The sequence below is a fragment of the Scyliorhinus torazame genome, chromosome 2 (genome assembly GCF_047496885.1).
Source record: "Scyliorhinus torazame isolate Kashiwa2021f chromosome 2, sScyTor2.1, whole genome shotgun sequence".
Lineage (NCBI taxonomy): Eukaryota > Metazoa > Chordata > Chondrichthyes > Carcharhiniformes > Scyliorhinidae > Scyliorhinus > Scyliorhinus torazame.
In genome coordinates this window covers 244,441,994-244,468,807 of record NC_092708.1, presented here as the reverse complement: position 1 = coordinate 244,468,807, position 26,814 = coordinate 244,441,994, and the positions used below count along the sequence as shown (strand labels likewise).

At 46.2% G+C, this 26,814-nt stretch overlaps 1 protein-coding gene across 4 annotated transcripts in view; it reads right to left on the bottom strand.

The window, feature by feature from the left end:
- The window catches only part of slc8a3 (solute carrier family 8 member 3), an 818,116-nt gene that overhangs the window by 362,316 nt on the left and 428,986 nt on the right, over positions 1-26,814 (bottom strand). The gene's annotated exons all lie outside the window — the stretch shown is intronic.

The following is a 26,814-nucleotide window of genomic DNA, read 5'->3' as shown; positions in this document are numbered from 1 at the left end:
AAACTTTATCAAACGCGTAGATAGGAAGGGTCCCTTATCAGAGAGGTGAATAACTGGACTTCCGTTGGCGGCCATGAAATGAGTGGTCGCACACAGGGCAGCTCCAGCTCAAAGGCTTTGATTTGAGCTCTTTTTACCCAAAAGATGGGGAATTTTGACAGGCAAGTGTAGCCGAGCATGTGGAGGCGAAGCCCTCCCCCAGAGTGGCATACCTGCTGGTTATCAGACTCGGCAGAAGAAGGTTAAAGACCTGGCCAAGGAACTGGAGGAAACCTGTGGCACAGTAGCAATTGGAAAGATGGCAGAGGGGGAAGGGTTGTCACATGCTGGAAATATGGAGCAGCTGAAGGCATTCATCAGAGAGGAGTTCCCCAGCAACGAAAGGAGATGCAAGAAGATTGGTCATAGGCCATCGAAGGATCAGCAGCACCCTTGAAAGGATTGATGGAGAAAGTCGAGAAATGCTTGGAAGCACAGGGGTCTGAGATCCAGGAGATGGAGAAGGTGATGTCCGATCACAGTGATCGGGCGGTGGTATTGGACGTGGAGGTGGGGCTCCTGGGGGACCTTTGCAGGTTGCTAAAGACAAAGGTAGAGGAGCAGGAGAACAGATCCAGAAGGCAGAACTTGCGTATCATTGGCCTACCTGAGGGTGTGAAAGGCCCAAATGCCATGAGATATGTCTCATGGATGCTGGCAGGGCTGTTGGCGGAGGGGGGCTAGACAAGGCCCCAGAGGTGGATAGAGTGCACAGTTCACTAAGGCAGAAGCCGAGAGCGGGGTAGCCGCCACAGGCGGTGATTTTGAGGCTCCATAGGTTTATGGAAAAGGAGAAGATCCTTCCTGGACCAGGGAGAAGTGGAACTGCAAATGGGAGGGGAACAGGGTCTGAATCTATCAGGACATTGGAGCGGAGCTGGTGAAAAGGCGTGTCAGGTACAACAAGCCCAAAGTAGTTCTATACCAAAGACAGATCCGGTTTTGGGTACTGTACCCGGCGAAACAGGGTGACTTTTGAAGTCGGGAGTACTATTTTTAAACCTCATAGGAGGCCTATGACTTCATTAGAGACCATAAACTGGGAGAAATCTGAATGTTGATGGAGGAGGAGCTGGAACAACAGAGTTCGCAAGGTGCGGGTATTGTGGAGTCTGGAGGTTGGGGGTCTTTTTTCCTCTCGGGCGGGGTGATTTTGTTGTTGTGATTGTTTGCTAAGGGGCAATAAGTTTGTGAGGGGGCAACGGTGGATCCGTGAAGGTTTAGGAACCCAGGGGAGACAGAGTATTCCTTCTTCTCGCACGTGTACAAGGTATACTCCAGAATTGACTTTTTTGTGATGAGTCGAGCGGTGTTGGTGGGGGTGGTGTGGGCGGAGTGTGCGGGAATGTGATCTCTGACCATGCGCCGCACTGGCTGGAGGTTTAACATAGTTCGAGGCAGGAGCAGAGCCTGAGATGGAGGTTAGACTCGGAGCTTCTAGCGGACAAGGGGTTCGGTGAGAAGGTGCAGTCGGTGATCAAAGACTGTGCGGAGTTGATCCAGAATGGGGAGGTACCAGTGGCCACATTTTAGGAGGCTTTGAAGGCGGTGGTTCGGGGGGAGGTTATATCATTCAAGGCGCACAGAGATAGGAGCAGGAGGGGAGAGTATGGACAAAATAGTCGAGATGGACAAGAAATATTCGAGGGCCCCCACCAAGGAGGGGTTGGCGGAGAGAAAGAAGTTCCAGGGGCAGTTCAATAGGTTGACGACAAGAAAGGCAGTGAGACAGCTACGGAGGGCTAGGGGGTTGCATTATAAACACGGAGAGAGGATATGTTAGTCCATCAACTATGGAGGCAGGCCGCATCTGGGGAAATCCTGAGAGTATGGACAGGAAAGGGGGAGGTAGTGTTGGAGTCGGGGAAGATAAATGAGGCGTTCAGGGAGTATTGAGAAGTTTTATAGGGCCGATCCGAGTGGTGAGGGAGGGGAAATGGGGTGGTTTTTCCCACGGCTGGATGAGGAGAAGAGGAAGGTGCTGAAGGCACCTTTAGGGTTGAGAAGGTGATGAAACGCATAAAAGAGATGACGTCGGGAAAGACCCCAGGCCGGAGGGGCACCCGACAGAGTTCTATAAGGGGTTCATGCCGGGGTTGGCACCACATTTACTGGGGATATTTAGTGAGGAGCTGGAGAAGGGGGAGCTACCAAAGACACTGACCCAGGCGTTGATCACGTTAATCCCAAAGAAGGGGAAGGACCCGCTAGAGTGTGGGTCGTATGGGCCCATATCATTGTTAAATATAGATGTAAAAGTGTTGGCTCCGTTAGTGGCGGGGAGGATGGAAGGATGCATTCCGGGGGTGGTCGCAGAGGACTAAACGGGTTTTGCAAAGGGCAGGCAGCTTTCCAGTAACATTAGGCCGTTATTAAATGTGATCATGACCCCGTCGAAGGGACGGATATCAGAGGTCTCTATGGATGTGGAGAAGACTTTTGACAGTGTGGAGTGGCGGTACTTGTTCGAGGTTCTGGGAAGGTTTGGATTTGTGCCGAAGTTTGCGGCGTGGGTATGTCTCCTGTACATGGCCCTGATGGCTAGTGTATGGACAAATGAGATGAATTCATGGAGCTTCGTGCTGCACAGGGGAACGAGGCAGGGATGTCCGCTGTTGCCGCTGCTGTTCATGCTGGTGATGGAGCTCTTGGCGATGGCCCTTAGGGGGTCAGTAGAGTGCAGGATTTGTGAGGGGGCGACTAGGTGTCGCTGTATGCAGACGACCTGCTGCTGTTCCTTACAGACCCACTGGAGAGCATGGGGAGAATTATGGTCATAGTAGAGAGGTTTGGGGCCTTCTCGGGCTATAAACTGAATGTCGGAAAGAGTGAGTTGCTTCCTGTGAATGCGGTTGGTTGGGGAGCCAATCTGGGGGTGTTGTCATTTAGGGTAGCCAGCCATTGGTTTAGGTATTTGGGGATTCAGGTGACGGGGGTGTGGGCAACAATGCCCAAAAGGAACCTGACAGAGTTGGTGAAAGAGGTAAGGGAGGACTTTTGGAGATAGGCAGCACGGTAGCACAATTGGATAGCATTGTGGCTTCACAGTGCCAGGGTCCCAAGTTCGATTCACTGTCACTGTCTGTGCGGAGTCTGCACATTCTCCCCGTGTCTGCGTGGGTTTCCTCTGGGTGCTCCGGTTTCCTCCCACAGTCCAAAGATGTGCAGGTTAGGTGGATTGCCCTTAGTGTCCAAAAAGGTTAGGAGGGGTTATTGGATTACAGGGATAGGGTGGAAGTGAGGGCTTAAGTGGGTCGGTGCAGACTCGATGGGCCGAATGGCCTCCTTCTGCGCTGTATGTTCCATGTAGGATACGCAACACCTGACAATGGCGGGGAGAGCCCAGGTGGTAAAAATGAACGTCCTGCCCAGGTTCCTATTCGTACTCTCGGCCCTCCCGATCTTCCCGAAGGCCTTTTTCCGGAAGCTGGATGCAGCGATCTCGGAGTTTATATGGGTGGGGAAGGTACCTAGGGGGATTAGGGCCCTGCTACAGAGACAGAGGCAGAAAGGGGAGGGCTGGCATTACCAAATCTTCCGCACTATTATTGGGCATATGTGGAGAAGGTGAGGCGATGGTGGGAAGGAGAGTGGTTAGAATGGGTTAAGATGGAGGAGGAGTCCTGTAGGGGGTCCAGCCTGAGGGTCAGGGTAATGGCGGCACTACCACTGGCGCCGAGGAGATACATGGAGAGCCCGGTCGTACAGTCCACGATTAGGGTGTGGAACCAGTTGAGGAGATACTTTAGGATGGAGGAGATGTCAGTGCTGCCACGGCTGTGTGGGAACCATGGGTTTAAGCCAGGAGAGACTGATGGCATGTATAGGAGGTGGAGAGAGGTGAGGTTTGTGAGGGAGAGGGATTTATATCTGGAGGAGAAGTTTGCCAGTCTGGAAGAGCTGCAGGAGTGGATGGAGTTTCCGAAGGGAAGTGAATTTAGGTATATGCAAGTGAGGGACTTTGCGTGGCAGGAATGGAGAGGGTTTCCCAAGCTGCCGGAGTATACCCTGCTGGAGCAGTTGCTGCTCCCGGATGTGGACGGGGAGGGTAGGAGTGGAGATATATACGGGTGGTTGGGAGAGCAAGGGGGAGCGCAGGTGGTGAGAATGAAGGATAAATGGAAGAAGAAACTTTGGGGTGGGGGAGATAGGATGGGGAGTGTGGAGCGAGGCGATGCGCAGGGTGAATTAGGCCTCACCCTATGCGAGGATGAGTATGATTTAGATTAAGGTGGCACAGAGGGTGCATATGACTTGGGTGAGGATGAGTGGGTCCTTCCAGGGGGTGGCAGACAAGTGTGAGAAGTGTGGGTGAGGACCAGCAAATTACGTGCATATTATGTTCTGGGGCTGTAAGAAGTTGGAGAGATACTGGGAGCAGGCGTTTGGGACTTTATCAAAGATTGTGGGGGTACAGGCTGGGCGGACCATATGGTGGCGATTTTGGGGGTATCGGAAATTGCGGAGCTGACAGAGGAGAGGAAGGCCAACATTGTGGCCTTCGCCTCTTAGTTGCCCGGCGAAGGCTTCTGCTGGAATGGCGATTGACAACGCTAACGGGGGTGGCAAGCTGACTGGGGGGTCTTTACGACTTTCTCCAGCTGGAAAAGATCAAGTTTGAATTGAGGGGATCAACGGAGGGCTTTCAGATATGGTGGGGACTGTTCATGGCTATGAGGAATTGTTCATCACGGGACAGGGGGTGAAAAGAGGGAAAAACGTGCACAAACTATGAACTGTGAGGTGTGCAGTATGTTCTTTGATCTACTTACGTTTTTGTACCTTTGAAAATGCTTGGAATAAAATACATTTTTGAAAAAAGAGAAGTGAATAACCAGGAGACATAGATTTGAAGTGATTGCTGGAAGGATTAGAGGGGAGTTGACAACGTATTTATTCTTCCAGTGAGTGTGTTTGGGGTCCAGAACTCACTGCCTGAAAGGATGGTGGAGGCAGAAACCCTCATCACATTTAAATGGTACTTGGATATGTACCTGAAGTGCCGCGATCTACAATACTACAGACTTTGAGCGAGAAAACGGGATAAAGATGGACAGCTCTTTTTCGGCCAGCACAGGTATAATGAGACAAAACTAGTCTGAATACCGGAGATTATGACAGTGACAGCTATCAGCAATTGTTGTTAAAAAAGACCATCTGCTCCACAACTGCCCTTTAGGGAAGGATATCTTCCGTACTTACTTGGCCGACATCTAATAATAATCTTTATTGTCACAAGTAGGCTTACATTACCACTGCAAGGAAGTTACTGTGAAAATCCCCTAGTCGCCACATTCCGGCGCCTTTTCGGGTACACAGAGGGAGAATTCAGAATGTCCAATTCACCTAACAGCAAGTCTTTCGGGATTTGTGGGAGGAAACCGGAGCACCTGGAGGAAGCCCACGCAGGCATGGGGAGAACGTGCAGACTCCGCACTGACAGTGACCCAAGCACGGAATCGAACCTAGGACCCTGGAGCTGTGAAGCAACAGTGCTACCGTGAGTCCAGATCCACAGCACTCTCAACTGCCCTCTGAAATGGCCGAGCAAATCACTCAATTCAAGGGCAATTAGGGATGGGCAATAAATCAAATAATCAAGAATTTTGAGCTCGCATTAGCCATCAGCAAGAATGGTGTCACAGACGCAAAACCCTGAGAGAAACCCGATTCTTGCCGACAAGATTGCATTTCCCGATTTTCCACATTTCCTCTCCAGTGACGTAATGAGGTTCCCACTCTACATGACTTAACATCTCATTAGTAAGCCCCCCCCCCTTCGGGATATTGTCCCTCACTGAATATTCATTGTGTGCCAACGTGATGGCACACCGATGCGATTTACAATAACTGAGGGCTGGATTCTCCAGTCCCCCAACCGCGTGTTCCTCAGCGGAGCTCTGTTCGCTGACAGCGGGATTCTCTCATGCCGTTGCTTGTGAACGGGATTTCCCAGTGAAGCCTGTCATGTGAGAGTACCTTTAAGAAATGGGGGTTTATAAAATAGCTGTAGTGGATGTACCTTTAAGAAATGGGTGTTTATCAGTGATATCAGAGTGTGGGTGGAGCTGGGCTGTCTGTCTGCTTTTACTTTCGATTTAGGCTGTCTGCTACAGGGTCTGTTTAGTTTTGTTTAGACTTGGAGCTGCAGTCACAGCAAGAAGGTGTATTAGTCTCTCTCTCTGCAACTAAAGACTGTCTACAGATCCTTTGGTGATTTAAAACTAATACCGGTTTCTGTAGAGAAACTAAGCCTGATGTCTTTCTGTAAAAAGGGTTCTTTTTTGTCTTATGGATGTTGTAAGGAAAGATTAAGAGTTACTTACAAAGTACTGTATTCTTTGGGGGATGTATTGGTGTTGATAGTTGTTAAGATGTTTACTGTGGGTTTATAAAGTGTCCACTGGTTTCATCAATAAACATTGTTTTAATTTAAAAGTACTGTATATATGTGTTGCATCCCACCTATAAGGTAGGCCCATGTGCTCCCCATACCACAGTCTATTAAAAGTTGTTGGTCAGGTGAACTCCATGATACACTTTGAGGTTCTCTCAACCCTGGCCCATAACAAGCCACACCACATTGCTGGGAAACCCATGGGCAGGAGTGCGCTGCCAGCGGGAAAAGTGAATCCTGATGGCCAGAGAATTCTAGTGTGTATAACAATAAGAATCTGGTGATCTCACATCCGAAGGGGATATCGGAGTTACAGCTGCGCTGAACTTTTATGCCAACGGCTCATTTCAGGGCTGCATGGGAGACATCTGTGGCAGCTCCCCAGTCTGCCGTACATAAGTGCCGAAGGGGGGTGACGGATGCGCTATTTGCGAGGGTCCACATGTACATCAACATTGACTGGGACCAGGCGAGCCAACACGCCAGGGCCATGGGCTTCGCCCACATTGCTGGCCTGCCCCAGGGCCATAGGCTTCATCCACGTGACTCTGTGTTGCTCATGGAGGCATGGGGTCCTTTTTATAAACAACAAGAGATTCCATTCTCTCAGCGTCCAAATCATGTGTGACCACACCAGATGCATTAAGCAGGAGTGTGCCCGTTTCCTTGGAAATGTCCATCTTGAGGCATCAAAGATACCAGCCGTTTTCAAGGGAGACCAATGGCTGGAAGGATGGCTTCTCGTGTACAAAGGATACCCACTCATGAGGTGGCTGATGATGCCAGTGCAGAGGCCTCAAACACTTGCTGAGATCCGATAGAATGAGGTTCATGCATCTACACGTATGCTGGTCCAGCAGGCGATAGGCCTGCTGAGGGTGTGGTTCTGGTGTTTGGACTTCCTGGGGCAGGTGCCCTCCAATTCAGCCCCCAGAGGATGTCCCACGTCATAGTTGTGTGCTGGATTCTGCATAACCTGGCACTGCAACTGAGCAAACAGCAGGGCGGGGAGGATGTGGAGGAGCACTACATCTCCTCGGATGAGGAGGTCAAGAAGTTGATATTATAACTGGATGGGAAGATCCAGAATTGAATCCTGGCTCAAAAGACAGCAGCTTTTACTTCTTTTTTCTAAAACGTGTAGGAACACTCACAGGACCGCTGATTGGTTTCAACAACGAGGAAACAACATTTATTGAACATAAAAAGTTTGATTATTATACAAAACCCATTTACTCTCCCCTTTGCTTAACACATACACATATATTTAAAGATTAACATGGACTACAAAATATATTTTAACCTACACTGGTCTCAGTAACACAAAAAGTCAATTTTAAGCACATAACATGACTGTGGTCAAATACACACTCCGCTCTGAATCAAGCTAAGGTCTGTGGATTTCACCTCAGAATGCCCCCAGATGATTGTTACGTGAGAGTTTCCAACCTCCACTCCCACTAATGCTTTGCCTTAGCGGTTTGCATTCCAAAATCCAGACCAGGTTTTCCAAATGACACTTTTAAACAAAGCTTCTACTCCACTTTTAACAGAAACCTAAGCCAGGATTTTACACCAACACCTTTAGGACTTCTTTGTCTTGACTGCTGTGCAAACAATTGCTTTAACTCTCAATTCCCAGACTGTATTAAAATTACATCAAATGTTCACCTACCTCTGAAGTCAACTGTCCCACTTTAAATCTAGTTACTGCAATTATCGCTTTAACTCAGCTCTGGGAGTTGGGAGGTGGGGCATCCTTCCATGGCTGGTGGAGCTGTGGGACATTGGAAGGTGGAGCGTGGCAGTACTACATCATCAATGTTGGAGGAGGAGGTGGGAGAAGCATAGTACTGTCATTCTCTGAATGACGAGTGAGGAAGTGCTGACTTTGCGCAGGAGTTGCTGGAGCATGGTGCTATGACATAAGAGCGGGGGGCACTTTAGGGGTGATGTCATTTTAAATACAAACTTGTTATTACACTGGTGACATATCTATATTAGTGCCGAGCTTCACCCATGCCCACTATGTGCCTATTTTGTTCTTAGACTTTCTCAGCCTCCCGCTAGATCTAGGTGTATCCCGAGGATCCACAGTTGAGGTTGATGCAGCATGCTTCCTTCCACACCCTGTTGCCTGAGATGACCTCGGCAGGCGTCCCCTGGTGGGAGGGAGTGGTACCTTGACATTCCGGGCCTGCTTTCGGGTAGCACAGGTGTTACAATGCTACGCTCCTCGGTGTGCAACGGTGGAGGCTCGAGGGGAGGGGATTTCAGGAGGGCTGGACACCTCCAAGCTTTCTGAAGTGGAAGGCACTAAGCTGCGCACCTGCCAGTTCTCTTCACTCTGGGTGCCGGAGGGCCCTGGGCTATTCCATGGGGTAGAGGGGCAGCTGGAGTGAGATCCAGAAGCCCCACCATCCTCTGGCATTGACTGTCATGGATTTCCACTCGTGCCTGCACCATGCAGTTGATTCCCTGCACCATGGAGCTCATGCCCTGAGCCATAGAGGTCATAAGCTGAACCATGAAGCTGACATCTCCCGCCATGGAGTGTGCGCCCTGCACCAAGATCGCCACTGTAGATGTCACCATCACAGTGTTGGCCTCGTTACGTGAAGAGATGGCACCATTTCCTCAGATAGAAGGTAATGGAACTCCTCAAATCAGCTTTGCATCCGTGGAGGAATGCTGATATCCCCTTCTGGTGCCCGCAACTCTGCCTTAGTAGCTCCAACAGCTCTAGGACGACCAGACCCAGGGACATGTTATTGAACCAGGGCTCAGCTGAGTCCTGGCTTATGGTGTCCCTTCAAGTGCCAGTTCCCTGTGGCATCCCTGCCTCCGCTTGCTGTGGATCTTCAGCTGTGCGGTGCTCACCAGTGAGTGACCCAGACTTTTGCCTGCTAGTTGTCCTCACCAATGTGTGAGTATTTACGCTGGGGGTAGTTGTGGGTGACAGCTGCAATGCCTCTTCAATGCTGGTCTCTGAGAATTCTCCCTCAGAGCTGCTCGGGTCTTTGGTGTCCAGGGGTCATGAGGATGGTCCGGGCTGGTCTGCTGATTGACCTGCAAGGGAGGAGAGATGGCATTAATGCAGGACTGGGGGGCACTGATAAGGAAAAGCTAACTCAAGTGAGGCTTGCGCATGGCTGAATGTGTTGACGATTCTCCATTTTGTCCCTTGCCCCCATCTCGGCCTCTGCATAAGTGTGCTCCTGCTCCTCGCCGACAAGCTCAAGGGCTCGTCCCACAAACGGGGTGAGGGTCTGGTGCTCAGGCATCACTCTGGATGGCCGTGCCCCCTCACGTTGGTTGTGCTTGAGTTTTTCCTGCAATGAGACAGATGGGGAGAGTGCAGGCAGGAGTCATGCCAGGTCAGATGGCAATGAATTCTGGCAAGCGTGGGAGGTGAGTGGGTGCGGGGATGTGAGGGGTGCAGCTGCTGGGGGGATAATGGGGAACAGGGATTGGCCCATGGGACGGTGCCATGACAAGTGTTGTGATCCCGGCAGGTGGGTGGGAGTGAGATCACCTTGGAGATGGGAGGGGTGTGTCGGGGTGCTATGGGAGACAGGAGGAGGCAGAATTCCCCTTGCTGCACAAAGAAGGTAATTTACCTTCTTCTGGCATTGCAGCCTAGTCCTCTAATGGGGTACGCTGATGCTCACAATCGCGGCCACAGTCTCCCAGATAGGACTGATCACCAGGCTGGCAGGACGCCTGTCCGATCACGATTACTGAGTTTCCTGCCTTGGCTGGACCTCATCCACAGGCTTGCTGAGGGCTCCCTTGGTGAAGCGTGATGCAGTCTTTCTGGCAGCCACTCGCCTCCAAATGGATTTGGAACAAGTGCTGGGGAGGCATTTAAATGGTGCGCCCCACCGATTTCAGCAATTTAAATTATAGCGGAGTGGGCGAATTAGAGGCAGGCCGCCATGGGTGAGGCGTGAAACCCGTGAAAAAGCTTTATTTTCCGAAAGAGACTGAAAATATGGAGACTTATCCCACCAACGGCACTGCCGGGGTTCTCCCTGGTTTTCTCGCCAAGACCAACACTTTGAAAAAATATTTTAAAAATCCCACCCAATGGATTTGTTATCCAGCATTTTCACAAAAACATGAGACACAGCATTGATTGGTTTGCATGGGAAGCCATTCTGCACTCTGATACTCTGTAAGGGAGCAATGTTCTTGTCATCTTGAATTTTGTTTGCAGCCGGCTATTTCTGTTGCACTCATGCCCTGTCGTTCTACACCCACAGTCCAGATTAAATAGCCTATTGCATCTGCCTTATCCATTCTTCGGATGATTGCATAAAGGATCTGCATCATGTTCATTTTCAACCTCTTTTTATGCTCTATATACAGGTTAAGTTTCAGCCGCCTGCCTTCATAATGTTTAGCCCTAAGTACCAGAATCATCCTTATTGTTTTGTTAAGGTGCTGAAAAGTGCTCAAAATATTCCACTTGCCACGTTATCAATGATTGGACAGGTTAAAGTGTGTCTAATCTGAACATGTGCATTCAAGGCATTTAACCCAATATTTTATTGTATTCGTTGCCAATAGTCTTATATAAATGGAATACTTGCAATAAATGTCAATGCTCACACAAAAACCGTTGTGCTTTTCCATGTTGTATTAATTGGTCAAACATTATCCATTTTCTTTCACTTATTCATATGGAAATACAACTCTTCAACATATTCACACAATTGGTTTAGACTACATTGAATGCTGCCTGGAATGTCAACATTCAGTGATTCGTGTAAATTAACACTCAACTCCCTCTGAATGCCAACATGTACTAGTCTCTCATCTTCTGTTTTTCTATACTTAATACCAAGTATAATTTCTCATTCCCCATTATATCGGACCCAATCACTTATTAGTCTATATTTCTCGACAGCTTTTTTGCATCAGTTTACTTTCAGACCTAACTTTGTATCTTCAACAAACTTGGATATGTTGCATTCAGTCCCTCATCATCTTTTTTAAATCGTTTTTATTATTGTCACAAGTAGGCTTACATTAACACTGCAGTGAGGTTACTGTGAAAATCCCCTAGTCGCCACCCTCCAGCGCCTGTTCGGGTACACTGAGGGAGAATTCAGAATGTTCAAATTACCTAACAGCATGTCTTCCGGGACAACTATGAAATAATGGGCTGGATTCTCCCATTGTGGGAGGAAACCGGAGCGCCCGGAGGAAACCCACGCAAACACAAGGAGAACGTGCAGACTCCGCACAGAAAGTGACCCAAGCCGGGAATCCAACCTGGGACCCTGGTGCTGTGAAGCAACCATGCTAACCACTGTGCTACCGTGCTGCCCCAATTGATATAAATTGTAAATAGCTGGGGTCCCAGCTCTCATCCTTGCAGCACTTCCACCAGTTTAACCACGCCACGCAAAAATTACCCATTTATTTCTATTCTGCGTTTTCTGCCCATTAACCAATCCTCAATCCATGCTAATAAAATATAAAAAGACATTTATATTTTAGGTAGCCACGTAATAAAGGCTAGAACTGGTCTTTACATTCTGAGAAGTTTTTATTTGCAGATGCTCATGTTACAAACACAACCAACAGTAATAATTCCATTCAATATGGTTCCACTTGTAAGAAATAAAGAACTGGGACCTCTGTCCATATACTATTTTTCATATTATAACAATGTTGCAAATGTTTCAGAGAGAATTAATTATTCCTGAAGTGATGGTACTGTTGTTTTTTTTGGAGAACTACCAATTTTCCTACTTCTAGGATTTTCCGCATTCCGATCCAGCCCCCCCGCCTCCCACCGGTTGCACCCTCTGCAATGCGTTTTCCCACAGCTGATGTGGGTTGTCGGTGGGATTTTCCAGTTCCACCAAAGTTAATGGCCATTTGCTTTTCTCAGCGGCAGTGCCACCAGGGAATGCACCATGGGGATCGCCTTTGGAGGGACTGGAAATCCTGGCCCTAAAGTTTAACTAATAGTAATAGGTTAAATGAACCAGTTAATCTCTTTGGCTTACATTGAGAGGTAGCTTGTAGGACAACTGGAGAACTCCCTGCTCTCCTCAAAAATACACTATGTTATATCATACGTCTACCTGAACAGGCACACATTGCCTTATCCGAAAGACCTGTTATAACACTTCTTCAGTACTGCACTGAGCTCAAGTCTGATGTCTGGCTTGAGCCCATGAATTTCTGATTCAGAGATGAGAATGCACTGACCCAACCTAAAACATTGGGCGGAATTCTCCGGCCACGTCCGCCCGGCGACAGGAGACTGCCGCCCGAGGTAAATGGACTTCTCCATTGTACGCCGCTCGCCTGTGGCGTTCTTTCCGCGGGCGGGGTGGGAGAATCCAGCCCATTATTTCATAGTTGTCACATTATGCAGAACAAGACCAGCAGCGCGGGTTCAATTCCCGTACCAGCCTCCCCGAACAGGCGCCGGAATGTGGCGATGAGGGGCTTTTCACAGTAACTTCATTGAAGCCTACTTGTGACAAAAGTGATTATTATTAATTGCTAATATGCATTTTCACAGCAACCCAGCAGTGGTCCTGTTACAAACCCAATGAAATTTAAGCAAAACACTTTTGATTTCTCCTCATTTTGATTGGCAAACAGTGAGACGGTTTCATTTCTTCCTGCCTCCTTAAATTAGACATCTCACGGCTGTAACTGCTTTCTAAAAGGTTGCCCAGGTGGCCATGGCTCGTGCATTAACTTGAGCAGTGAGCACTGCTGAGCTATTTGAATGCAGTGGCACTTCACAGTCAAGCCCGGCCTAGTCTTCATCTCCTGCAACCCCAGTTGACTGGACAATCCCACCCCAGGTCACCCCAGGGTGAACCCTCTATACAACCTCCTCGGTTGTTCACAATTTATTTTTCATGAGACACGCCCTTATTCCGAATTCAAATGTATTTAACTATTTAGGCCATGAGTAATAAGGAGCCAATCAAACAAGGTTTTCCTGCATTACAGAAAGAGTAAATTTACTAACCACTAAACCCAAGGGCAGAAATAATAAAAATGTAACGTCACTCACATACACACACAGCTATCAGAAATTAAGCAAAGTTAGAGTCCAATACAAAAAAGTAAAAAGAAGTTTAAGTGTCCTTTGATTGTCCTTGAGGTGTAGATTTTTAAACATTGGGGCTGATTTCGGTTAGCTGGTTTCATGGAGGTGATCATATGGAGAAGATATTGCAATTATCATGAGATCTCAGTTCGCAGGTAGATTTCTCGTAGTGTTGGCTTTCGAACAGGTCAATACACTTGTTCCAAAAGACAAAGAGAGCCCAACTTTAATCCTCTTTCATCTTTTGAAATCTTTCTTTCAGACTGGCCTGTTACACTTCACCCATTTTATATTTCCAAGGAGTTTCAAGTGGGTCTGACTCGAAGTCATTACTTATATCTCCAGCACTTTGCATTTTAATGCCTCTTCTTTGGACAGTGACGTGTTTCGATGGGTCAATGAATTCTAGGAAATGCCTGTCTCTTCACACTTCTCTGAAGGTGAGTTGTTTTCTTTTCACCTTCACCTTTGAAGTTAAGAAGTCTTACAACACCAGGTTAAAGTCCAACGGGTTTGTTTCAAACACTAGCTTTCGGAGCACTGCTCCTTCCTCAGGTGAGGAAGTCTTACACTGGTGTTGTAAGACTTCTTACTGTGCTCACCCCAGTCCAACGCCGGCATCTCCACATCATGGCTACCTTAGAAGGTGGCCTTGCAATTTTAAGTAGTTTGCCCTGTCTCAATTCAAACTGCAAAACTTTCCATCAGTTACTTCCAAAAATAAAGGGGCAGAGCCTCGTGACAATATGTGGGCCCCGCTGTTTCCTGTCTGAGAAGTTTTTTTTGCATACTTAAGAAGTCACACTTTGCAAAAAGCACTACTGCCATCCATGCATCAAGAGACACTAAATATATTTCTGTCGCAGTTGGCTGTGCGGTGAGAATTTCAATGTCCGCTTTCATTATGGCATTTGGTGCCTGCTGTCAACTGTCAACAGATGGAATGGTAAGTGTAGATAGTTGCAAGTCATTAATTATAGAGATCAGAGTGATATACTATCAAGCTCCCTACTAATCCTCTTCTCTCAGCTTCACAGTCACGTCTGAAGCTGAGACAAATCCTCAAAATCAGATTCTGCACCAGGAACTGGCTATGCCATTTTATACCTTAATCTTTCTTGCCAACTCCAACCCACGTAGCGAAGAATTATGCAAGGAAAGGCCCGCCCTCTCTAGGCAAACGGTATAATTAATTATTATTGACAAACTATAAGTCCTGCTACTTCAGAAACACAATCATTGATGGTGACTTTATTTAGTATAGTGTCAGCTTTGCCGGTTTAAAGAGTTCTGTATTCATCAAGTTGCAAAAATCCTGACTTTCCATCATTAATTTATGGCAGCAATTCACAATACATTCTTAAACGCAAAACCTTCTGCTCATAAATAGATCAACCCATACCGGACCAAATGGCTTCTGAGATAACATTGTTTCCCCTCAGCAGGATTTACTTTAAAAACATTGGGCGGACCATGCAAATGAGCACTTTACTAAAACGACTGTTCTAGTTACCAAGGCAAAATATTGAATCACTCTCAGTATGAGAAACCTGCATCAATGAACTCTAGCTTGTTACCAGCACACTTGACTTTATATCCTGAAAGGCTTGTCCCATTGAAGCAATTAAGAAACTTATTTACATGGTATCTTGCTGCAGGAGCTGTCATTACACAAAGGCCTCTCTGGTCAACTGGGAAAGGAAGCGTGTGAGAGAATGTCTATGTGCATGTGCGTGGAGGGTGCAAGACTGTGTGTTTGAGAGTGTCAGATGTGAGTGAGTGTGAAAAGAGAACTCTGCAAGTGTGCATGAGTGAGTGTGAAGGGAACATGGGGGTATATAACAGTATGTGTGAGTATAGATGTGAAGGTATAGAGAGCATGTGTGTGTGAGCGCAGCTGTGTGTGTGTGAGTAAGTGTGCAGACTGTATTATGTGAGAATTTAGGTGAATTATGAGTGAATTCTTAAGTGAATGTGCATTGTGTGTGAGTGAGTGAGTGAGTGGTGTCTGTGTGAATATATGTTTATAAGACCCTTGTGGAGAATGTCACTCTTGAAAATAACTGATGGATTTGACTAACTCAATACAGTATGAGGTGTGGCATAAGCTAAAGGATACCAGTTACAAACAAGTCAAAGTCTAAACATTTAGTAATAGGTAACATAACGTTATGAAACATATTTGATGGGCAGCAGTTCCACTTCCCACTGAACATCAGGACCAAGGTACTGCATTGGGACATAACAGTTAGTTCATTGTTCATTATATTATCCAAGGAGTGCTTTACCCACAAAGAAGTAACATTGCCAATTGCAAAAGAAAAGAACCTGAGAGCCATTTGTGTCACAATATCACATACAGATAATGCATGTGTATCCAGTTTCACAATGGAGCTTCCTGATGGAACATACATGATTGCATCATAAAGTCAGAAAACACTTTAATAAAATATATTTCATAAAGTCAGAAAACACACTAACATAATGGCCACGGACTTTTCAGGTCTTATTCTCTTATCTATTACAGCTGGAATTGCTAACATTGAGGCATGATTACAGCAACATAACAAAGGGCTTGAATACTTTGTTTTACTTCTCCAATTTTTTGGCATTTCAAGACACTGACACACGGTGGGGTTTAATTCCACAGTGGTAGCCACTTTCTAGTATTTTGTTAGCACTCGGAACATGGAATGAAGGGAAGGTTAGCCGTGGTGATTTGTTGACTTTTTCATCCAAATTTTCCATCCTTTCTTCATATTTCTTAACCAATATATTCCAAGTAAGTAACTATTTTTAAATGCTCCAATTAATTCTGCATTTCTGACCTTCACCTAGAATAAAATCTGGATGTCTTATGAACATAGGATGCCTAAAGTGCTTTACAGCCAAAGAATTGCATCTGAAGGGTAGTCACCGTTGCCATGTAAAAACAACAGAAGCCAATTTGTGCCCAGCATGCTCCCACCAACAGCAGTGTGAATAAGATCGTCTGTTGTTGGCGTTCATTGAAAGTTAAATATTGGCCAAGACACTGGGAGAAGTTCACCTTCAAAATAGTTTCATGGGACCCACTTGGAAAGGCAAATGGTCTCACCTGAAATGTATGAAACCTTTGACAGTCCAGCACTCCCTCAGTGCTGCACTGGAAGGATGGCCAAGATTTTCTGCTCAAGTCTTTGGAGTGGCAGCTAAACCACCACCTTCTGACCCAGAGGCCATATCATAAGCTGAAGTTGTGTTATTCAAAATCCAGGAGGAATCCCAACCAAGCCTGACTCTGTCCAACACGTACTCTTTTTCTTGTTGTCAAGAGCAACCTTGAGTAACTATACCCCAAGAACAATGACCTGGCTGATGATCATGGATTGAACCTTGGATCTTTCTGCTCCATAAGATTCCGTTCCGCACCTCAGTGCTTCATCAGAACTTGCAAGAGTGTTGAATGAGGAGAGGCGAATTCTGCTTTGCCAGTCAGCTGCTGTGCCTCAGATGTGGCTTCTCAGGATAACAGGTGGGCCGGAGATGGATGAAGTCAGCTGATTGCTCTGTCAGTCAATCCAATTGATAAGGAGAAGATGGGACTGACTGTCTGTGCAAGTATGTGTGAGTGCTCATGTGTCAAGAAGAGGTTAATTCTACTAACTAATGATGCAATGGGGTATAACATACGGAGGGGGGGGTGGGGGTTGGGAGTAATGGTGTGGACATTTCACTGAGGTTTCTGCTCCAAATTTAAGTAAGGCATCAGGAAGTGCCCACAGATATTCTAGGTGGGATTTTTTGATCCCACCCGCCCGGAATCTGGAACGCCTGATGGCAATGGACCTTTCAATGGTCTGTCACATTTTACGCTGAGGTGGGCAGGACTGGAATGTTTACTTCCCTACCTGAAAGAATCAAATCTGTTTTCACATAGTACCAGATGATGCACTACTCTCTCTTTAAAATGCACTTGGTGCATTTTTTCTCTCTCATTAGTAGGCAAACAATAAAATGGCACCTTCCACAGGATTGAAAAACACTGTCAGACAACTTTGTGTGATGCTGTCAGAAAGAGCAAACCAACTAGTATTTATAGATTCACTTTTCATGCTTTCAGGATGCCCCAAAGCATCTCCCAGCCAATTAAGTACTTATGCGTTGCTGAAAAAAATTAGATGTACGGTCAAAGCTTTTCATCTTGCACTCATCAGGTCAGATGAAAGATTACCAAATTTCAAAGGAAAGAACAATTGCTCGAGAAAAGGGTGCTGATTGGCTGGCAAGCTAAATTTGATTGGTTGTGGCATTGGCATGGATAATCCCCATGCTTTTGTTTAATTCAGAAAAGGTGCAATGCCTGGGCATGTTCTCCCTGCTTGCAGACAGGGCCCTGTATATGAATATATGCAGCTTCTACCAAGCATAAGTCAGTCACATTACAAGCCATTACAAGTTAATCTTAAATTGTTAGTGTAATCCTTGGTATATTTGGGATTGTTCAGCAAGTGCTGTCCAATCGTCAAATCACACCTAACATTAAATATCAGGCTTTGAGTTTTGCAAGAATGGGTTGGTTGAGTACAGTCGGCTCACTGCCTATTGCGAACAGCCAAAGGGTCGTGGCATTGCATTTGTTCCAAAAGTCATTGGAACATAGTCTTGTAAACGTACAGTTTGCTTTTTAACATTCACAGGAAGTGCTCAAATTAATTAATCAGTGCTTCCAATCGTGAACCATACACTCACAACAGATGTCTTGCACCTGTGCTAAGCGACATGCTGATGCGAATGTGAAAATTATTACAGGTATTAAGAAAACTACCTTCTGGAACTTAGGGTCAGTCAGTATTCAAAAGTACAGCCTGCATTTCTAGCCTCACATAAACACTGAAATTCATATTCACATTACTCATTTGTATGGCAGGCAGAACATCTGTTTGGCAGCATGCTGTTGGTGGAAAACATCACTTGTGTTGTTACTGATTAATAGCAACATGCAACAGCTAGGTTAATCTGTTGCTCAGATTTTTGAGATACCTTACCCTTTCTGGGGATTCTGAGGTAGACTGAGCGCTTTTCAGGTCTGAAAGTTGCTGACATAGGCCCATTCATATGTAGGCTTGATACACAGCATGCAATGATCTGATTGGGGTAACCATTACCCTGCAAGGGTAAGGGTACATAGCTTTGATGGATCCCTATTTCGGCGCCAAGCTTGTACGGTGAGCAAATGGTTGGGCTCTATTTACGAGGTTGTCGGTGAGACCAAGGTGGAGCTGTAACAATCCCAAGGCGTATATTGTTTTGCACTGTAGTCACTGTTGCAAAGTCAGAAATGTAGCAGCCAAATTGCACATTGCAGGGTTCCTCAGATAGCAATGGGATAAAAGACCAGAAAATCTGTTTTTGTGGAGATGAGTTGAGATAAACGTTGGCCAGATTGTTGGAAGAACTCCGCTGGTCATCTTTGAATATTTCAACGGAGGCTTTTGCGTTACCTGAAAGGATAGAATCATAAAATATAGAAGCAAGAGTAGGCCATTCAACCCTTCGAGCCTGCTCCACCATTCAATAAGATCATGGCTAATCCTCTATCTCAGCACCATACACCAGTGCTCTCCCATATACCTTGACATCTTTAACATCAAGAAATCTATCTATTTTCTTCTTGAGTATATTCATTGACTTGGCGTCCACAGCCTTTTGTGGTGGAGAATTCCACAGGTTCACCGCCCCCTAAGAGAAGAGCTTTCTCCTCATCTCAGTCCTAAATGGCCTACCCTGGATCCTGAGACCATGACACCTGGTTGTAGACCACCCCCCCCTCCCTGCCAACCCACCTCCCAGAGAGAGGAAACAACATTCCTACATCCAGTCGGTCTAGCCCTGCCAGAATTGTACTCGTTTCAATGAGATCCCCTCTCAGTCTTCTAAATTCCAGTGAACACAGGCCCAGTTGACCCAATCTCTCCTAATATGACAACTCTTCCATTCAAGCAGTCAGTAATTGTGAACTTTCACTGCACTGCCTCTGTGGCAAGCATGATGGACCCTCGGTTTAACCATGCCTCCAAAAGTGGAAATTCCCATTGGAGAAATTCCCGTTGGAGCACCCTCTCAGAGTTGCTGAGCCAACCTGGAATTATGTGTGCAAATCTTGGAAGCCGTGTGCACTTTAAACTTGAGATCTGATTCAGAAATGAGTGCTGCCACTAAGACGAGGTTGACATCTACGTAAAAATGAAATGACTATGCGAGCCAGTTGCTATTCCCCAAGCAGCGTCCCATCAAAATGACATCCCCTTAACAGACGAGGTAAGAACGAGGCGTGCTTTGCTTTTACTCGTTTTCATCAATGTTAATAGCCAGTAGAGTAATGGAATTCAATTTGTATGTGATCATTTTGGATTTAGATGTACTTCTGCTGAGCAAGGTCCTGCCAACAGCTTCTGCTCCCTGCAGTTTTGCTGCTGGAAACTGTTTGTGGAATCCCAGAAAAGACTCGGGGAAAGAACTCCTGACTGTGTGTCACTGCGCATCATGAAATGCTATAAAATTTCAATTGTTTGGTTTTGAAAGCAGATATAAACCCCGTTTCTGAAATGGAGGGAGCTAAAATGGGCCTTCAGCTGGTTTCACAGGGTATTTTTCAACAAAAAAAAAGATGACAGAACTGTATTCCTACAGTTTCAAAAGCGGCTGACAAATAGGATTTTAACTCGGAAGCTTCCAGATGCTGGCAGTACTTCACTCATTATTCATGAAACCTGAGCTCAAAGGATACAAATTGATTTATGCAGAGGTTGAGAATGTCATATGACTTTTAAAAAATGGAGGCTTTGTGTCATTTGAATCTTAAGCATGTTCATATGGCGGAGGCAAATTACTTTGGTTCATTCCAGTAACCGGCTTCATCTTTGTTCTCTATATTTATCAAACAATAGATATCGATCTAAAGGCACATCATGGGCGGGATTCTCCAGTCTCCCAGCCGCCTGTTTCCCAACGGTGGCGGATTCTCTCTTCCCGCGGTCTGTTAATGGTATTTCCCATTGTAGCCACCCCACGCCGCCCTGAAATCCGTGGGTGAGGGCGCTCTGCCAGCGGGAAGAGAGAATTCCAGCGGCCGGAAAATATAAGCCTATAAGTGAGAAGGAACTTACATTTACATAGCGCCTTCTATCGCCTCAGGATGTTCCAAAGTACATTAGCCTGGGCTCAATATTTCAAGCCTGTGCTGAGCAGCTATTCTGAGTCGCTGTCAGTTGTGGTATAGTTGAAAACACAGTCGCCCTTGACTGATTGGGCATCACAGTGGCACAGTGGTGAGTACTGCTGTCTCACAGTGCCACGGACTCGGGTTCATTTCCAGCCTTGAGTGATTGTGTGGAGTTTGCACTTTCTCCCCCTGTCTGCTTGGGTTTCCTCCCAATGCTCCGATTCCCTCCCACAGTCCAAATATGTGCAGGTTAAGTGAGGTGGTGGAGTGGGCCTAGGTTGTGTGCTCTTTCAGAGGGCCAGTGCAGACTTGAATTACCAAATGGCCTCCTTCTGTACTGTAGGGATTGTATGGATTCTGTGGATGGATAGGACCTTGGGTTCAACTCCCAGGCTCATGCTGAAACACATAAATCAAGGCTGCCACCTCCTGCTCCGTTCCAATAAGATGTTAAACTGAGGGCTGCAGATGTCTGGTCAGGTGGTTAAAAAAGATCCTATGGCACTATTTTGAAGGAGCGCATGGATTTATCCCTGGTATCAATATCATACCAGGGATACAATACCTGTATCCCTAAATCAATATCACAAGGAACAGATTACCTGATTATTATTACACTGCTGTTTATGGGAACTCACTGTCCACAAATTACCTGGTGTATTTCCTACATTACATCAGTAACCGCACTTCAAAAGGTACTTCATTGGCTGAAAAGTGCTTTGAGAGGTCCGGTGGTCATGAAAAGTGCAATATATACTATATAGATGCAAGTCTGTCTTTTACTTTGATCTCAAATAACAAAATTGGAGGACAGGGAGGGACAGCCAAAATCTATAAAAGACCTGTGTTATGGGCCAGGGTTTAAAGAACCACAAAGTGTATCATGGAGTTCACCTGACCCACAACTTTTAGATTGTGGTATAGGGAGCACACGGCCCACTCTACAGATGTGGTACAGCAGAAACGGAAAAGTATTTTTTAAAGCAAAACAATGTTTATTCTATGAACTCAAGTTGACCTTTTTAAAACATACAGTGAACATCTTAGCAACCATCAATTCAAATAAAATCCCCAAAGAATACTACACTAATAATCCTTAATAACTTCCCAAACAACATCCAGAAGACAAAAGAAACACCTTTTAACAGAAGCACATTAGGTTTATATTCACTACTGAGAACATTTATAATTCTGAATTCACCAACTGATCAAGAGATAGTCTTTTCATGGCAGAGAGATCAATAGTGCACCTGCTCTGTCTGGCTTCAGCTCCAACACTGAAAACAAAACTAAAACACACCCTGCAGCAAACAGCCTAAAACAAAAGTAAAAAGCTGACAGACAGCCCAGCTCCACCCACTCTGACATCATTGCAGTAATACACACCCATTTATAAACACCCATTTCTTAAAGGTACTCTCCACATGACACCACCCCCCAAGCAAAAAAAAGAACCATCAACTTCAAGATGGTTTCATATTTCACCTTTTCACTATCCTTTAAGAAATGCACACAGTAAATATACTTTTTTGTTTCAAAAAACACACGCAAACAGGTATAATAATATAATCCATTTTTTTTCTCTTTCTTCTTCCTCCAACTCAAACTCCTTCTCGATTGACAGTCTCTTTGAACAAAAAGGTCTCTGCACGATCAGTCCATTTCCCTACGCCTCAGCATTTCTCTTTAAAGTCAGATACTTTAGTTCAATCTGATCACAGAGTCCCTTGCAATTCTCCAACACATGAGCATTGGTTATCACAGCTTTCAGGCAGTCAAATGCCTGTTGAAACTCCGCTGTCTATTGAAATTTTTGACGTCTCTTCAGCAAGTCCACCAGTGGAGCAATCACGCTACAAAACCTTTGCACAAATGTTCGATCAAATCCATTCATGCCAAGAAATCGCATTATTTCCCTTCATCTTGAGGGTGTCAGAAACTCCTTAATAACTGTTGGTTTCACATCCCATGTGACCATTCGACCCTGTCCGATTGTATGGCCAAGGAAAGTGACTTGGGCTTTTCCAAATTCACTTTTGGCTAGGTTTATCACCAAACCCACCCCCTGAAGTCGATCGAATAACTCCATCAGATGTTTTAAATGTTCTGTCCATGTCTGGCTGTAAATTACCAGATCGTCGATTTATACCGCACGATTGGGTAATCCTGAAACAACTTTGTTAGTTAACCATTGAAATGTGGCTGGTGTGTTTTTCATACCAAATGGCATAACTTTGAATTGGTATATACCATCTGGAGTCACAAAAGCTGAAATCTCCTTCGCCCTTTCGGATAAAGGTACCTGCCAGTAACCTTTAAGTAAATCCAGTTTGGAAATAAAAGCTGATTGTCCCACTTTCTCAATGCAATTCTCCAAACGTGGGATAGGATAAGAGTCCGTTCTTCTAACTGCATTAACCTTTCTATAGTCCACACACAACCGTTGGGTTATGTCTGGTTTTGGTACCATCACTATGGGTGAGCTCCATTGGCTGTAACCCACTTCAATTATGCCATTTTTAAGCATACTCTCAATCCCTTTGTTAACCTGTGCCAATTTTAAAGGGTTAAGTCTGTATGGATGTTGTTTGATTGGAACAGCATTTCCCACATCTACATCATGTACAGCCATTTTAGTACTTCCCAATTTATCTCTACAAACTTGCCCATGTGATATCAATAACTCTTTCAGGTCAGTTTGTTTTTCCTCTGGAAGGTAACTCAACAGTTTACCCCAATTTTTAAGAACATCCTCATTTTCCAATTTAATTTGAGGTATGTCAAATTCCAAGTCATCTGGATTTGGTTTGTCACTTTGAGTTAGAATCATTAAAGCCTCCTCCTTTTTCTCTCCTTCCCTTTCAAAGTACCTTTTAAGCATATTCACATGACACACTCGGTGTGTTTTCCTTCTATCCGGCGTTTTTACCACATAATTCACCTCACTTAATTTCCTTTCAATCTGATAAGGTCCACAAAACCTTGCTGTTAAAGGTTCACCTACCACTGGTAACAATACTAAAACTTTATCTCCAATGGCAAAACTACGAACTTTGGATTTCTTATCCACTACCCGTTTCATCACATTTTGTGCAACTTTTAAATGCTGTCTAGCCAATTCACCTGCTCTATTTAATCATTCCCTAAAATTTGACACGTAATCCAATAATGTAAGTTCTGGGGCGTCATTCTCCGACCCCCCGCCGGGTCGGAGAATGGCCGTTGGCCGCCGTAAATCCCGCCCCCGCCGAAGTCTCCGGTACCGGAGATTGGGCGGGGGCGGGAATCGGGCCGCGCCGGTTGGCGGGACCCCCCGCTCAATTCTCCGGCCCTGATGGGCCGAAGTCCCGCCCCGAAATTGCCTGTCCCGCTGGCGTAAATCAAAGCTGGTATTTACCGGCGGGACCAGGCGGCGTGGGTGGGCTCCGGGGTCCTGGGGGGGGCGCGGGGCAATCTGACCCCGGGGGGTGCCCCCACGGTGGCCTGGCCCGCGATCGGGGCCCAACGATCCGTGGGCGGGCCTGTGCCGTGGGGGCACTCTTTCCCTTCCGCCTCCGCCACGGCCTCCACCATGGCGGAGGCGGAAGAGACTCTCCCCACTGTGCATGCGCGGGAAACTGTCGGCGGCCGCTGACGCTCCTGTGCATGCGCCGCATTTCCGCGCCAGCTGGTGGGGCAACAAACGCCATTTCCGCCAGCTGGTGGGGCAACAAACGCCATTTCCGCCAGCTGGCGGGGCGGAAATCCCTCCGGCGCTGGCCTAGCCCCTCAATGTTGGGGCTCGGCCCCCAAAGATGCGGAGCATTCCGCACCTTTGGGCCGGCGCGATGCCAGTCTGATTGGCGCCATTTCTGGCACCAGTCGGCGGACATCGCGCCGTTGGGGGAGAATTTCGCCCCTGATTTCTCACTCACCAATTTTTCCTTAATCAATTTAAGTGGTCCTCTTACCTCATGACCAAAAATTAGTTCAAAAGGACTAAATTTGGTTGACTCATTAGATGCATCCCTAATTGCAAACAGCACAAATGGAATTCCTTTATCCCAATCCTCTGGATAATCGTGACAATAAGCCCTCAACATTGTCTTGAATGTCTGATGCCACCTTTCTAACGCTCCCTACGATTCTGGATGGTATGCAGTTGATTAAAATTGTTTTATTCCTAAGCTATCCATAACTTCTTTGAATAACCTTGAGGTAAAACTTGATCCTTGATCTGATGGTATTTCTGTGGGTCGTCCATATCTAGTAAAGAATTTAAGTAACTCCTCCACAATTGTTTTAGCTGTAACATTACATACTGGAATGGCCTCTGGAAACCTAGTAGACACATCCATTATCGTCAAAACATATTGATTCCCACTTTTCGTTTTAGGAAGCGGTCCTACGCAATCAAGTAGGACCCGTGTAGAAGGTTCCTCAAATGCTGAAATGGGTATTAAGGGCGCTGGTTTTATCACTGCTTGAGCTTTCCCGATCACTTGACATGTGTGAGAAGACTGACAAAATTTAACTACATCTTTATGTAGTCCAGGCCAATAAAAATGTTTCTGGATTTTAGCTTGAGTTTTCCTTATTCCTAAATGACTCCCCACTGGAACCTCATGTGCAACTCGCAACACCTCCTTTCTATACTCTACCGGCAATACTACTTGATGAACTTTTGCCCACTTTTCATCCGCCTGCATATGTCACGGTCTCCATTTTCTCATCAAGACATTACTTTTACGGTAATAACACTCTGATATACACTCAGATTCCTCTTCCGTATATGCTTTCTGTTACATCCATATTATTTCTATATCTTTCTGTTGTAACTCCGCCAATTTTCCTGAATTAAAAATATCCGCCTCATCGTCCACCTGTTCTTGTTCTTTTTCAACCATCTGATCAAAAATCGTTTCTGATAATTGCATTTCAACTTCATCTTCACTCGTTGATTTCTCCTCTTGTCTTAACCTGTGACTTTGCAACCTTGTTACTGTCGTGTTACGTACTCTGGGATAACACAGGCTGCAACTGGATGCAGCTTTAACCAAAAGATACTACAGACCTTGAAGTTAGTTCAATCTGACTTATTGAACCAGTAGCACAGTTAGCACAGTTCTCTATGAGTTCGACTCTCTGCTAACCTAAGTGTGGTTACTCTGTCTGACTGAACCAGACTAGCTCTTAGCCATATGCTGGAGGTGTGATACTGTACATACACCCTGACTCACTCTGTAGATGTTCATCAATAGAAAGAGGTGGAGTGTGAGTGCCTCATGCCTTTTATAGTGAGATACTGAGTGTCCTGCCTGCTCATTGGTCATGTCCTGTTCTCTGTGTTCATTAGCTGCCTGACTGTGCCTGTCTGTATATCATTATCTGCATGTCTGAATATCATGACATCTCCCCTTTTTATGTTTTGCTGGCACATGGGAACATACTTACATGTGGTGGCATATATTAACATATTTACAAGCGGTGGCATATGTGATCGTATTTACATGTGAAAACAGCTGTCTTAATATGAGAAAACAGAACATAGCAAACAAAACAAATGTTCATAAGTCCAGTCTCTGGGGCTTGCGTCTGATCCTTGTCGACTGCCGGAGAGGTGGTGGTGGGGATGACGGCGCCTTGACAGGCGGGATGGAAGCCTGACTGGTGGCCTCATAGTTCATGGTATCAGGAGGTGGCAAAACAACGGACGGAAATGGAGAAGGAAGCGGTTGCGGGCAGGCGACTTTGCGCAGTGCCCGTCTGTTTCGTCGTACAACAGAACCATCAGACATACGTACAACATACAAGCGGGGCGCAGCCTGTCGAACAACGACAGCTGGAGCAGACCAGCCACCATCCGGTATCTTGATCCTGACAGTGTCTGCCGGGGATAACATGGGCAAATCGGTGGCATGAGCATCATAGCCCTGCTTTTGCTGGTTTCGGAGCTGCTGCACCTTCTGCAGCACTGGGAGGTGATCCAGGTTGGGCAAGTGTATGGCTGTAAGTGTCGTCCGCAGGTCCCTGTTCATCAGGAGTTGAGCCGGCGACATGCCAGTGGACAGTGGGGTCGCCCTGTACCCAAGCAGCGCGAGATAG